The following is a 15,444-nucleotide window of genomic DNA, read 5'->3' on the forward strand; positions in this document are numbered from 1 at the left end:
TCTACATTCTGTTCTCCTGGCCATTTCTGATTCCTGATAATAGAATTTGATCAGTCTACCCTTTCTTATGCTGTAAGCCAGATGTGATACGAGCTGGTTTTTTTGTCAGAGTTGTGTATCACTGTGTGATCATCCTTTGGCTAGTATACAATAGACTAGGCAGTCGTTTATATCTCTAGTATGGCAAACTCATCTCTTATGAAACTCTTGTGTGAATTGCAGGCTAAAAATAGTATGGATAGTTTTAGAGGTACAATGGTGAGTTATAAGAGAGTTACTAAATAGATATGAATCCAATAGTATCAGAATACTTAAAAGCTTCATTTAGTATCATATAATGTACTGTTATCTTTAAGGAAACTATTACTTAAACAGATCTAAAAACTAAACAGATCTCTGCTGACTCCATTGCTCTTGAATTGCAATCCCTTTAGTCAAAAACACAATAACTATTTGAAAGTTCCAAGATTTAAATTAAGACAATGCCTGCATTTAATACATTAAGACCAAAGCCACTTTACACATTCATTCAGGGCTTCATTGGCTTCTCACAAAGAGATGCTAAAAGAGTCGAATCTGAAGGTAGGATAAGACAGAGGAATCCAGATGTGGAGAAAGATTGTGGGAGGGGGTGACTGGGAGAGAGGCAGTGAGCAGGATGTAAAGTGAACAAGTTTAAAAAAAGATGGAGTACTTGAGCTGTGGACTCTGAGATGCTGGAGTGCATTACTCAGCTGGAGGTAGGCAGAGCTCAAGTGGATGGCCAAATGACCCACTCACTCAATTCCACTGTAGCCTCCACTGATCTATAGAACAAGAATTCTCAGTTTAACAGATGATTCGTGTGTATATTACTTTAAGATGCTTTGCTAAAAGGTATTTACAATGCACAAAGACTTAAAAGTCCCTGTGTAAGGAGGTTGGGGAAAAGGCCGAATATCAGTAAGCTGGGAATTAATCTCACAAAGTGGTTTCAATTCCTTCCTCCTTTTATTTAAAGATTTGTCTGGTGGGAAATAAGTGTTTCAAAATCAACTTTCCCTCCTGCATTTCCTCGAATCTTTGCAAAGGGTAAACTCCAAACGACTCCTTCCCTTTTTATTGCAGGAAAAGCCCAATTTTAGTTAGATAAACTTCAAAGATGCCGACTAGAGCCCTCTGCTGATGTCGGGGGAAATCCCAAAACAATGGAAAAACCCTGAGTCTTTGTAGAGTTTTCGATTTATCTTAGCACCTGTCATTGATCCTACATCCTGGAGAAGGGAGATAGGGCCAAGGTCATTAGGCTCTTCGCTCTGCTTCAGGAAGCTCGGTGGCCACTTCTCCATTGACAAATCTGAGAAACAGAATAAAAATTACTAGCATGACCTTAGGTCTTAACATTTAGAAAACTCAGCTGAACTTCCTTGTCTTTTCCATGCATCAGTTCATCTATTGAGAAGGATTCTCATTTTCCTAATACGTAGTCTGGTGGGCCCATCAACCTATGCTTATTGAGCCCCAGAAAGAGCCTGGAAGGCTGAAGAGAGCCATAGAGCCATTCCCATCTGAGAAAGGCATGCAAATGAGCCTCTGGCCTCCTTTCAGTTGCTTCTGATTTCTACTGCCATCAGCTGGTTTACCAGTAGCACAAGGAAATGGAAAATGGGGAATTTGGGGAGACAGGAATATAACCTTATTGTTTTATAATTGGTTCCTTGAAAAGATTACATTGTTTCAAAGGGGAGAAATAAGTGGCTTTGGGAGTTTGAGATAAACCCTAGTTTCCTCAGAGAAAACTTTCCTCTACTGCACTTCCCAGAGACTCACAGAACAAAGTGAGTATTCATTTATTTAATGTTCATTCAACATACATTAAATAATTCCCATGGAATAAAAATATCGTCTAAAGCAATTGACTGTATTATAAAATTAATCAATTAGAATATATGTAACTTTAAGTCTATGCTATATACATGTTTATAAAGCTTAGATGATCTAATTTATGTCTATTTCTTTTTATTGATATATAATTATATGTGATAAACAACTATTAGATATTTGCTATCAAACAGGTACTGTGCAAAGAGCTGATATGGAAGCCCAGGATATAGGAAAGCTCTCTGTCACCATAGAACTTACATCCTAGGAGGGACAGATAAATAAACATACCATTTGGGGCCATCATGAGTTCTATAAAGAAAATTCAAACAGGAAATGGAGTCCAGAATGATTTGCATGTGGTAGAGGGGTTATTTTGGACAGGCTGATCAAACAGAAGAGTTTACATAGGGACAAATGTCTTCTGTGTTTTGAGCAGGCTTCTGTGTGTTGAAACCTGCTCCCTCCAGCGTAGCTGCAGCCATTTTGTTCCATGTCTGCCAGTCATTTCATGTTGGTACTGATGCAGGAAAAATAGCTTGGCTCAGAACAGGGTCAAATTGACCACATACCCTATTATGGTCTGAGGTTTGTTAATCTTAAGACATTCTACAACCGGAAGCTTCACTTAGGACCAATCAGAATACAGATCCGTTAGAACTGCTCTGTTTTGCCAAAATAGCTGATCACTGGGCATCACTTCCTGTACCTGCAGATAAGCAGACTGTGGATTTTGCCTTTATAAACTGGCCCTGAGAAAGATTCAGGACTGCAGTCAGCTCCCAAGTCTGGTCTGCAGCCCTGATCAATCAGTCTTGGGTTGTAGGTTCAATAAAGCAGCCCTGTTTGGTTGACATTAGTGTCTGAGTGGTTTGTGCGGTAATTCCCAGACCTCAACACTGAGAAGGAAACAGTCACATGTCTTTGGGATTCTAGACTGAAGGACCTGAGATGAAAATCATCTCAGTGTGTTGAAGAAGCAGTAAGGTTGGTATCAGGTAAGTGTGCATCTTCCTAGAACTCACAGTGAAAGGCATAACTCCGGTATGCTAGTGTGACAGGGGAAAGGTTTCTCCATCTTGTCTCAGCTGAAGCCATCTTTGGTTTCCACCTCCTTCCCTGAAAAGTCCTATGAGAAAGCACCCAATCCTATTCTAGAAACTCTAGGTCCAAATTCCCCAGCTAACTGCATATTTTTGGTTCTTGTTAAACTGCTTGTTTGCTTCCCCTTGCAACTGCCAACCAGAATGTAGTTTTTCTGTGATGTCTTATAAAACTCCCTATAATATATAGTCAGGGCTGTCCTGTGAGAAGTGTTTCTTTCTAGGCAGTTGCCAGCTTGCTTAATACAGATTCTCAGTTTGAACTTTGGTCGTGCTGAGCAGTCTCTGGGATTTTATTCTATAACACTAGTATGGAATCTTATTTGGAAATAAGGTGACTGTAGATGCAATTAGGTAATATGAGGTGGGAAGTAGGGTGGTGTCTTAGGGTTTTACTGCTGTGAACAGATACCATGATCAAGGCAACTCTTATAAAGACAACATTTAATTGGGGCTGGCTTACGAGTTTAGAAGTTCAGTCTGTTATCATCAAGGTGGGAGCATGGCAGCATCCAGGCAGGCATGGTGCAGGAGGAGCTGAGAGTTCTATGTCTTCATTTGAAAGCTGCTAACAGAACTGCTTCCAGGCAGCTAGTATGAGGATCTTAAAGCCCACACCCACAGTAACACACCTGCTTCCCACCTTCTAATAGTGCCACTGCCTGAGGCAAGCATATATGAACCATCACAGATTGATACAACTGGTGTCTTTACTAAAGAAGAATGTGAACACAGAGACTTATACAGGAAGACCATCGTGCAAAAGTGAAAGCAGAGGTCAGACAATGCTTATTCCCAGAATGTCAAAGGTGTCCAGCAGATGCACTCATAAACATTTGCCTGCCTTTGTCTCTCTGCCTCTCCACCTCTGCCTCTCTGCCTCTCTGCCTCTCTGCCTCTCTGCCCCTGCCTCCCTGCCTCCCTGCCTCCCTGCCTCCCTGCCTCCCTGCCTCCCTGCCTCCCTGCCTCCCTGCCTCCCTGCCTCCCTGCCTCCCTGCCTCCCTGCCTCCCTGCCTCCCTGCCTCCCTGCCTCCCTGCCTCCCTGCCTCTCTGCCTCCCTGCCTCCCTGCCTCCCTGCCTCCCTGCAAAGGGGTCCTCTAATATCCATTTCCTGGGAGTTAGGATTACATGTTCACTGCTACTGTAACTGCCTCCCTCCCTCCCTCCCTCCCTCCCTCCCTCCCTCCCTTCCTTTATTTCGCTTCCTCCTTCCCTTCCTCCCTCCTTCCCTCTCTTCCTTCCTTCCTTTCTTTCTGGAAATGGCATATTTATTACTATAAAAGCCAGCTTTCCTCCCAACTTTGAAATCTTTGACATATTTGTCCGCGTGTATATACTGAATTTGAGTCATTTCCCCTCTCTTTTCTCCCTCCCTCTCCTGCTGAAACTTTTCTTCTTCCAAACAAGTCCATTCTACTTCCATGTCTTTCTTTCTGTGTGTAACCCAGTGACTTTAATTATGAGATGCTAGTACAAGCATGGCTGGGAAGTTATTTAGTGGAGCAAGGGCAGCTTGCCAGTGACTAAACTGCTAAAGAAAACGACAGCTCCTCAGCAACCATTAACTGCACTGCGCCTCAGGGAGGCAGATAGCCTCGTGGGTCCCTCTCCAGTTCATGATAAAATGTTGATAGGCCCAAACATGTCCTTCTCATGTACAAATAACCAGAGCTGCAGTGAGTTCATGAGTGCAGTGTATGTATGTAGCATGTATCCAGAAGACATACACAGAGTTGTCTATCTCCTCATACTCTGGCTCTTACATTCTTTTCTCTCCTTCTTACCCAATGTTCTCAGAACCTTGGAGGGTGTAATACAGATGTCTCATTTAGACCAAGCACTCCAGCATCACCTACTCTTGGTACTTTGGCTAGTGATGAGAGCCTCCACTAACTGCCATTTATGACAACTAGAAGCTTTCTGATAAAAGCCAAACCCAGTACTAAAATAAATAGTATTTAGAAAGTAGTTTAACACAACTATTTACCAAAACAATGGTAGTATATTTTCCCTAGTGCCTATGATATTCCCAATCTTTGAAAAGAGGGGAATCTTGTCATTTACTGTGGGAAAAGCACAACATCAAAAGAGCCCTTTAAAATGGAGAACTAGAGCAACATCGACTGGGTAACATTACAACTGTCGATCATGCTAATGTATGATATGCAGAACAATTGCTGAGAAGTAGAGCTTAAGTGTTCTCACCATAAACAATAATTATGCAAGTGATGAAGATAAGTTAATCAGTTTGGGTTGATCATTTCATGATGAATAAATTATATAAAACACATTACTTCCTATGCTGATAATATATTGTAACAATTATAATATACTGTATTACTACCAAGGGGAAGAATCACACATTCATATGCTATCAACTGTAATTTTAATACATTTTAGGGGCTAGGCATGATGGTACACACCTTTATTCCCTACAATCTTGGGAAGCAGAAGCAAGTGGATTTCTGTGAGTTTGAGGCCAACCTGGTCTACATAGAAAGTTCCAGGACAACAAGGGCTACTTATCTCAAGAAAAGAAAAAGTTCACTACTGGGACAAAAGGATACAGGATGCACAAACAGTTTAAGAACGTTTGATTTAGTCTAGGCTTCAGATAGGAGAATGTAAGCATTCTAAGGTCTAGCTACATTGGAGGATGGAACACCTGGGCAGGCTATTTCAAACACTAAGAAATCACTTCTTAGTATATATTTTTTGATTAAGACAAATAAAAAAGTGATAAGCCATCCTCAGACTACGTATTAAAAACAATTTAAAGTGAACTGCCAAACGGTTCACCAATGTGAATAAATATAGCTAGTCCCCCGCCCCTTCAAAATACATTACAAATGTACCCCCTCTTCCTACCTCCATCACCTCAACTTGAAACTAGAAATCCAAAAGATTATCTTGTAGGTGGATGCAATATTTCATTAAAGAATAGACTCTTTGAGAGTGAGATATCATAGGTTTATAAGATCCATCACTCATTAATACATCAAAACAGTCTCAAAAGAATGCAGACGATTAAACTATGACATATTAATGGTAACATTCACACCGGTCTCAGAGGTGATTAAAGTGTACAAATACACATCTTAAGTAAACTAAGATACGACAGACCACTGAAATGGAAATACTTTGAAGTACATTATAGACAATGCAAAAACAGCACACATATACAAATAAAATATAGTAAAGAATATTGATCTTCTGTTCTTTACTTAGGAACTCGGAAGAGTTCTCATTCCTACTGTCCTGCCACAAGATGGCGAAAGTTCCAAGGAAACTCCGAGAGAGGCTGTGAGGAAGTGAGGGCTAAGTCCAGTTGCATGTCTACGGGAACAAGACAATGGGACTGTTTTGAGAGCCTTCAGTGGCTTATTTCAGTTGATCATGATGAACAGAAAGCAAATACTTTAGAGAGATGTAAAGATGCATGTGGAATGCTTCCTTCTTTACACAAGGTGCATGAACAAACTCATGTGGTTGGGGGAGACACAGATAGCATGGATTCTGTCCATCAAGGCTGTTTAATATGTTCCGGACCATTCTTCAGGCCCAGGCAGGCAGCTTGGTTGGTAAGTGGCTCACAACAAGACTAAGCTTGCCACCAAGGCTGCCTTACTGCTACCAGGCAACTCACTGGGTTTTAGTGCAAGGTATGCCGCAGGGAAACTCATGAGATGTGAGCTCTGAACACGTCTGTGAGACGAGTGAGGCAAAAGGACCAAATTACCTATGAGTCACACTGGCTCTATGCAGCTTTATTAAGAGGCCACAGATCCAAAGAAGCTAAACAAGAAGGCCTAAGTGAGGAAGCTAGATTCTCACTTAGAAGGGGAAATGAAATAGTCATAAGAAGCAGGTGGAAGGAGGGAACTGGGAGGGCGGGGTATGGGGGGTTGGTTCCGAATCAGATGTGGGGAAGGTCAGGAACGATGGCTAGATGGCCGTGATGGTGAACGGAGGTCTGAAACTGGTGGGGGTGAGGAGGTGGGAGGGGGGTCTCCAGGACTAGACAGAGACCTGGGATAGGGAAGGCACCTGGAAATCAATGGGGGTGACCTTTGCTGTGCCTCACAGCATTGGATATGTGGAGCCTGGGGAGGCTACTTCCTGTGGTCTGGCAGGGGCCCCAGTCCAGCAGTGGAGACACCGGCCTGCCCACAGGACTTTTGGCCCAGGGTTTATCCTGTCTGCAGGAGATACAGGTGTGGAGTATGGGGCAGAAACTGAGGGAGTAGTCAACCAAAGACCAGGCTAGCTTGGGGCCCATTCCGTGGGCAAGCACTGATCCCTGGCACTATTGATGATGATCTATTATGTTTCCAGACAGATGCATATTGTCTTCTGAGAGGCTCCACCCAGCAGCTGACTCAGACAGATACAGACACCCATAGCCAATGGTGGATGGCGCTTTCGGATTCTTGTCAAAGAGATGGGGGAAAGATTACAGGGCTCCAAAGGGGATAGGAACTCCACCGGAAGACCAACAGAGTCAACTAACCTGGACCCTTGAGGCTCTCAGAGACTAAACCACTAACCAAAGAACATACATGGGCTGGACCTAGTCTTCCCGCACATATGTACTAGATGTGCAGCTTGGTCTTCATCTGGGTCCTGAACAACTGGAACAGACTTTCCCAACAGCTGTTGCCTGTACCAGAGATATGTTCTTCTAGCTGGGCTGCCTTTTCTGCTGTCAGTGGGAGTGGAGGCGCCTAGCCTCGTGGAGACTTGAAGTGCCAGGGTAGGGAGATACCCAGGGAAGCCCCCCACTCCCTCAGAGGGGACATGGGAGGGGGGTTGGGGGTGACCAGTAGGGGGCAGTAATTGGATGTAAAGTGAGTAAGTGGAGGGATGGAATTAAATTTTAAAAAGACAGAGAGATGGAGTGGGAATGCATACTGGAACAAAACCCCAAGAAACGAATTTGCCAATACCTAGTACAAATTAAATAGGGATATGTTACTTTCTAGAAGCTATTTCAATGACATACTGGGAAAAACATAAATGACATATACTCAATGCTATGTATTAACGGCATTTTAATGTCAGTAGACTAAATAGACACAATGTACCCCCATCATGGAGTATCAGTGAGTTATAAAAGGGCATGGAAACAACCTTCACATATTTAAAAATGAGCTCCAAGATGAGTAAGTGAAGATCAGAAATATGAGCCAAAATTTGGAGAAACTAAAGAAAAAGGGAAACAGGATGGAATGATGAGTGGAAAATGAACTCTCTACTTTGTTTTCTAGCTGTAAGTTTTAGAAATATGGATGTGGGCTAAAATAAAACCAAGTCAAAGAGAAGAAAAGAAACTCCTAAAATTGTGGCCAACTGAAACAAGTGAATCAGAACTGTAGGTCCGGTGAGCGGCATAATTATACACAGAAGAGAATCACTTCCAGGGGCTTTAAGATACATAATTTGATTATATATCTGGAGTGATATGGTTTAAAGACAAAGCAGCCACAAAGTAATCTTAAATGGCTTTAAGCAAATAAGTATGAAATTAATGTAGCTATAAATATAAGAAAAACACAAACAGAATGCAGTTAGCTAGAGCTCTGTTCTACTAAATTTAAGTTAGAAATACCATTATGCTATTTCTCTTTCCCTCTTTCCCGTTTTCTCTCCATCCACTCTCCTCCCTCTTTTGGCTGAGTCACTAAATTTATTGTCTTCATCTGCAAAGCCTTTGCAGAGTGTTATTGTTTGGGTTAGCTCTGTACCGCTCCAAGGAAGCTTCTTCCAAACCACTCAGTCTCTTTTGTGGCAAGGGACATTTGAGGACGGCTCCAACTTTTCTTAAATTCTTTATCAGGATCCTTATCCTTGCCGTAGAGGAGGTTGGTTTTTTTTTTTTTTTTAATTGAAAACAGATTTTCTTCATGCAATATATTATGATTATACTTTTGCCCAAAGTTACATCCTTCCTTATTCTCTCTTATTAGAAAACAAGCAGGCACCTAAAAATTAATAGTGAAATAAGATAAAATAAAAATAAACTTGAATAGGACAAAACAAATGAACAGAGAAACAAAAAGTCAAAGAAAAAGCCATAAGAAACACATATAGACACATCAGCAAACACAGAGACCCCGAAAAATACAAAATCAGAAACCATAATATGTAAGCTAAAGACCTGTAGGGAAAGAAAAAAAAGAGTCCAGACAAAGCATTACGAAACAAAAGAAAGAAAGAAAAAGAAACTCTAAAAATACCATTAAGGTTGTTTTGTGTTGGCCATCTGCTGCTGGGAATTGGGCCTGCACTTAAGACTGATATGTATGTTCAATAAGAGTCCTTTGGAAAACCAATTTTTCATTTGCAAGTGGTTATCAGTTGGAGATAGCTTCTGGGTTAAGGTTGTGGGCTTGTGTTCAATTCCACTCTCAGCAGTGGGAGCCCCTCAGGCCCAGACATGTGCAGGCCCTGTGCATGCGCGCTACAGTCTCTGTAGTTCATGTGCGCATTGGTACTGGTGTGTTTAGACGGCCTTGTTTCCTGGGTGTCCTCCATCCTCTCTGGCTATTGCAACCCCTCTACCTTCTCTTTGGCAGGGTTCCCTGAGCTTTGGGGGAACAGAATTGATAGAGACATCCTATTAGGGTTGAGTGTTCCAAGGTCTCTGACTCTTTGCACATTATCTGGTCCTGGGTCTCTGTATTCCTTCCCATCTGATGCAGGAGGAAGCTTCTCTGATGATGGCTGAGCAAGGCATTGATCTATAAGTATAACAGAATGCCATTAGGAGTCATTTTATTGCTGCATTCCTGTGGCAGAACAGTAGTGTTGAGAAGGCTGGGCTGACTCCACGACAGGCTTCAAATTGGCAGTTAAGGAGACTAGGCCTAAATCTCTGTTTCCAAGAACTGGGCAAGTCCAGGCCTCAGAAGTTGCCCCACCACCTGGCCTAAGGCAAGGACACTGGTCAGCAGCAGTTTCCAGACCTCCCCAGCAAGTTTATAACCCCCACACCTAGGTAATGAAATGTCTGTAGAGATGGACCTAACAGATTAACATAGAAGTCACCTACCCTGGATGTGCTTTAAATCAGGCCTGCAAGCTCACTTGGTGGTCTCTCTAACTTGGTAATGGGACTTCTGCAGAATAAAACACTCTGGATGGCCTTTTCCTGATCTGTTGGTTGCCATTTTGTCCTATTGACAGTGGTCTTTGCCTTCGTGAAGCTTTGCAATTTTATGAGGTCCCATTTGTCAGTTCTTGATCTTAGAGCATAAGCTATTGGTGTTCTGTTCAGGAAATTTTCCCCTGTGCCCATGTGCTTGAGGCTCTTCCCCACTTTCTTCTCTATTAGTTTCAGTGTCTCTGGTTTTATGTGGAGGTCCTTGATCCACTTGGACTTGAGCTTTGTACAAGAAAATAAGAATGGATTAATTCACATTCTTCTACATGATAACCGCCAGTCGAACCAGCACTATTTGTTGGAAAGGCTGTTTTTTTTCCCACTGGATGGTTTTAGCTCCTTTGTCAAAGATCCATAGGTGAGAGGCCCTTGGTCCTGAGAAGGCTTGATGCCCCAGTGTAGGGAAATGCCAGGACCAGTAAGTGGGAGTGGGTGAGTTGGTAAGCAGGAGAGAGGGGGATGTAATAGGGGGTTTTCAGAGAGGAAACCAGGAAAGGGGATAACATTTGAAATGCAAATAAAGATAATATCTAATAAAAAATGAAAAAAAAAAAACAATCTTTGCGTTTACATGCTGAGTCCAGGGTATCTTTCTTCAGCGAATCATGGACCCTTACAGTATTTGGTTTTACCCTAGGTCTCTCAGCTATCTAGTGTTTGGTTCTTGATTACCTGAGCACTATTGAGTATAGATAGGTTGCATCTCATGGCATGGACCTTAAATCCAATCAGATCTTGGTTGGTTACTCCCAAAGCTTTGTACCACTGTTGCACTAGCACATCTTGCAGGTGGTTCATCATTGTAGATCAAAGGGTTTGTAGCTGGGTTGGTATTTACCTTTATCTTTTGGTAGCATGCAGAGTTAGTTGTCAAATTACCAGCAGCAAAGAAAGGAGAGCTTACTGGAGAAAGACCATTGCAGAACAGCAAGAGAGAACTTTGACCTTTTAAATCACCACTTCCATGTCTCTCCCTCACCATGAAACAACAGGCAGTTGAGAGGAAGGCAGCCCACCCTTGAGGCGGGTGGTTTGTGCCTGAGAAAGCAGTACAGGTTGTATTCACAAAATATTGAATCTGTGCAAGTTACCTGTCTGGTGGCTCCCTCAAAGAAAGATCCAGAAGCTGTGAAATGTTTCTCTTTGCTTTCAATATTCCAAGGGCTGGAGCAGGTTCCTAGGTAGTATCTGCTGAAAACCTCCAAGGAACAGGTATGGTTTGCAGCAGTCTCTGAGGAGGGATAGCAGTTGGTTCAAGCAAAGGACAAACTGAAAAGCTTTGGGAAAGGAGAGGCAGCAAAAGGAAGCCAGGCACAAAAGAAATGTTTGCATGACTTCTGTAAATCAATGAAATGGGAAACCATGCACATGCCCAGAGCTGAACATGTGCTCTGAAAAGGCCTGCCAGCAACCCACACCGCTGGCTCAACTGCAGAGTTGACACACACAGAGAACAAGGGCAGTTATAAACGGCCCACCTAAGCACTGAAGGACTAATCATACCCCCACCACCAACAAAAAGAAAGAATGCCCTAAGACTTAATGTGTCTTAATTTATTTCTAAAACTGGCCAAGAGCAAAAAAGGAAGCATTTATCTTGCCTTTTCTGTAATACATTGTGACTCACAGTAAGGAGATAGCTAATGAGGGAAAGTACCTATTTATAGAAGAATCCAGGCAGAAGAAACACTAGCTTTAGAAAAAAAAAATCTCCGTGTTGCAGTTCCTTAATGAAACAGAAGATCTAGGCAATGATCAATTAGGTAAATTGATAGGACTCTTTATTTTGTTATGGTGTATTTATTTATTCTAGAGGCAGGGTCTCATGCAGGTCAGGCTGGCATCCTAGGCCGTGCCTAGCCAAACATGAACTTCCAATCATCCTGCTTCTACCTCCTAAGTGTAGAAGTTGCAGGCTTGCACTCCAACCTTTCGATTTTTACAGTGCTGGAATCCGATCCAGTGCTTCATGCAGGCTAAGCAGGCACTGTACCAACTGAGCTACATCTACATCCCTGATGAGGGTCTTTACAATAGGGGAAGATGGGCAAGTATCCCCTGATCACATTGATGAACAGTACTATCAATCAAAGTCAAGGAGGTAGACACCACATGCCACCATGTCCTGTGGGAAGAAGTATAGCACTATCTCTTGGGTATCTGTGCTCATTCTTTCTGTAATCAAATACCTGACAATAGCAACTTGAGGACGAAGGGTTTGCTTCTTTTGGCTCACAATTTGAGGGTATACTCTATTCAAGCAGGAAAGGCACAGTGGCAGGAATGTGAGATAGCTTGTAACTTTGTGTCCACAGCCAGGAAACAGAGCTACTGGTGCTCAGCTTGCTTCCTCTTTATCCTGTATAGGACTCCAACCCATGGAATGGTCTTGCCCACATTTAGATAGGATCTTCCCACATCAATGATCTATATAACCCTTTACTCTCTTCCCAAATGAATTTTTGTTAACCTTTGTGCTTAAAATCTGTATTTAAAATGTCTTTCATAAACCCCAACTCTACTTCAAAAAATAGAGGACCCAGATATATATCAGTGATATGGAAGATGGAAGAGAAGCTGGGTGTGGTGGTGCATGCCTTTGAGTACAGCACTCAGAAGGCAGAGTCAACTAGATCTCTGTAGATTCTAGACCATACCAGCTTAGTCTGTAATAGCAAGTGCCAGACCAACCAGGGATGTACAGTGAGACCCTGTTTCAGAAATCTAAAAGGAAGGGGAAGAACATGTTTTATAGGATAAAATTGAATTGAGGCTTCATTAACTAAGTTCGGTTAATAGACCTTGTTTGAATTCTTTTCTAAATCTTCCCACTGTGCAAAAAGAGCTTGAAAATGGCTATGAAAAATGGATTGTTGACAGAGGATTAAGGAACTATTATTAATTTCCACTGGCCTGCATATGGCATAGTAGTTGCTTTTAAAACAACGAAATCTTTACGTATATGTGAAGTTTTATGTAACTCTTCTAGTTGGTGGAAAGGAATAATGATTGGTGTCTAAGTGAAATAATATTCATAAAAGAAAGTCAGAGTGTAGCACATTGATAGCATGCTTGCTTAGCATGCACAGGACCCTGCGTTCAATCTCCAGTACTAGAGAAAAAAAAAGTTAAGGGAAAGTTTTCAAAAAATTATCATTGCTGAAGCCAAGGGATGGTACGTGAAAGTCTCCTGTATTATTCTTTCATGTATGCTTGAACATTTTTGATGGTTAAAAAGTTGGCAAAAAGAAATATGGGGCTATAAGCCCTGGATTCTAGTTTTTGAATTACCCTTCATTATCTATGTAATCACGCTCCAGTCACATTTCCGCAGTGCTCTCTTCAGCAACAAAGAAATAATACCTGGTGGTTAAAATGGGCTGTGGCCACCACATGGCCAGGGTTCCAGGAATGAAAGGAGTGCATCTATTTCGCCTGTTCTGTTTCTTGCTCTTGAAGCATCAAGGTCGGGAGAGAGGGGTAGCAGCTGAGCAAATAGGTCTGCTTACAGTGTAGAATGTTAGAAAAGAAAATCACTGCCTTTGAGCCCACTGTGCAGCAATAACAATTTAAGATCTCGGCGTACATTTCTACACCTCCTAGACATTTTCTTTTCTGTGACAACAAAATATATGTCGTTTTCAGAGAATAAACTGTGGCGTATAATGTGTGTGTTCTTTTGCAGCCCACTGTGGTGTGTGTGTGCGCATGCACTATTATAGCCCCTTGGTAATCATACTAAAATATATGAAAGCAATATAGAGATGTCAACATGACCTAGTTCCATTTCATTTTCTTCCCACAGCTGCTTCCCTAACTACAACCGTCCCTTGAATGACTATGTACCACATGCACCAAACATTCGTCTCTGGTTTGAACTCTTGCAGCTGGTCTTCTAGCTTCTCCTTTCCCCCGCTCCCCTGGCCATCCTTCACACAAAAAACAAAGTGATCTTTCTGAAAGGGCCCTTGCCAAGTCACCCCTTTCCCCACAGCCCTTCAATTCGACAGCTTCCATGTTTTGTCATCAGTTTCAAAATGACCAACTGTAGGAACAGAAAACGAATCCAAGGTTGTTAGGATGGGAAGAGGAGTGGGTAGCGAAAGGAACACGATGGGTTCTTGGAATTATTCTGTGATTTGATTGGAGGAGTGGGGACATCTACACGTGTGATAAAATTCACAGAACTGTATGTTGTTCTAAAAGTGTCAATTTCCATATGTGAATTTTAAAGCTTTCAGTTATTCTTCCACTGGCTTATAGACTCAGGGCCACCTTTTGCTTCTTTTTCTCCCCCCCTCCTCCTCCTCCTCCTCCTCCTCCTTCTGTGTTTTGTTTTTGTTTTGAGACAGGGTGTCTCTATGTTGCCCTAGCTATCCTGGAACTCACTCTGTAACCAGGCTGGCCTTGAACTCACAGAGATCTGCCTGCCTCTGCCTCCTGAGTGCTGGAATTAAAGGTGTGCCCCCACTACACCCAGCTCAGATTGTCCTTTTTTAGCAGCTTTAGGGCCCTCTGAATTTCTCCTATCTCCATATCTGCTTTTTGTAACCTAGTCTGCCTCCTGAGTGTTGGAATTAAAGGTGTGCCCCACCACACCCAGCTCAGATTGTCTTTTAGCATCTTAGGGCCCTCTGCATTTCTCCTATCTCCAAGTCTGCTTTTGCAACCTAATCTCTGTGCCTCGTCCCTAAAATACTGCATCTAGAAAGCACTTGCTATTCAGTGAACGCATCTGTGGTGAAGCATGACACCTCTGTGGTATCACTTATAGTGTTCTCTCTGCTAAAAATACATCCCCACCCAGCATCACCAATGGAAAAAAAATTCTATTTACCTTTCAATGCATCGTTAAAATATTACATCCTCCATGAAGCCCTCCTCATCTCCTCAGTCAAAACTGAATCCCTCCGCCTATAGTGCTCCCTTAGCATTTTGCTTCTATCTCATTGTCTAATACCATTCATATGACTAGGAAATAAAACCCCATACTTCATTCAGATGTAACCACTACAGACAAGTACATACGCTCCTTCTGCTGCTGGGTCAGAGCCCAAAGCCTCATTGGTTTCCAGGTCAGGCTATGCCCATAGACTTTAAATATGCTGTTATTTACTATCCCTTCTTACGATTTCAACTTTCAGTTTCAGTCTTAATTAAAAAAAATGATTGCATTCCTGCTATGGTTTGAATTTTCTGTTCTTGTCCCACAAGCATGTGGGTTTTTGCATATGGCTCCAAGAGAAGCAGGATTTTCTGACCATCCTTGTTCAGTATCCCTCTCCTATCTGAGAGACAGACAAGCTTGTCTAGCCAGTG

General features: G+C 42.3%; 1 protein-coding gene across 1 annotated transcript in view; it reads right to left on the reverse strand.

Annotated features, from left to right (window-relative positions):
- Nox1 (NADPH oxidase 1) overlaps positions 1 to 11,461 on the reverse strand; it is a 51,291-nt gene extending 39,830 nt beyond the window's left edge. The window contains exon 1 of the mRNA XM_006528515.3: positions 11,217 to 11,461. The gene's annotated coding sequence lies outside the window, so the exon portion shown is untranslated. The remainder of the gene's footprint in view (positions 1 to 11,216) is intronic.
- Between the last annotated feature and the right edge of the window lie 3,983 nt (positions 11,462 to 15,444).

The sequence above is a fragment of the Mus musculus genome, chromosome X (assembly GCF_000001635.26).
Source record: "Mus musculus strain C57BL/6J chromosome X, GRCm38.p6 C57BL/6J".
NCBI classification, from domain to species: domain Eukaryota; kingdom Metazoa; phylum Chordata; class Mammalia; order Rodentia; family Muridae; genus Mus; species Mus musculus.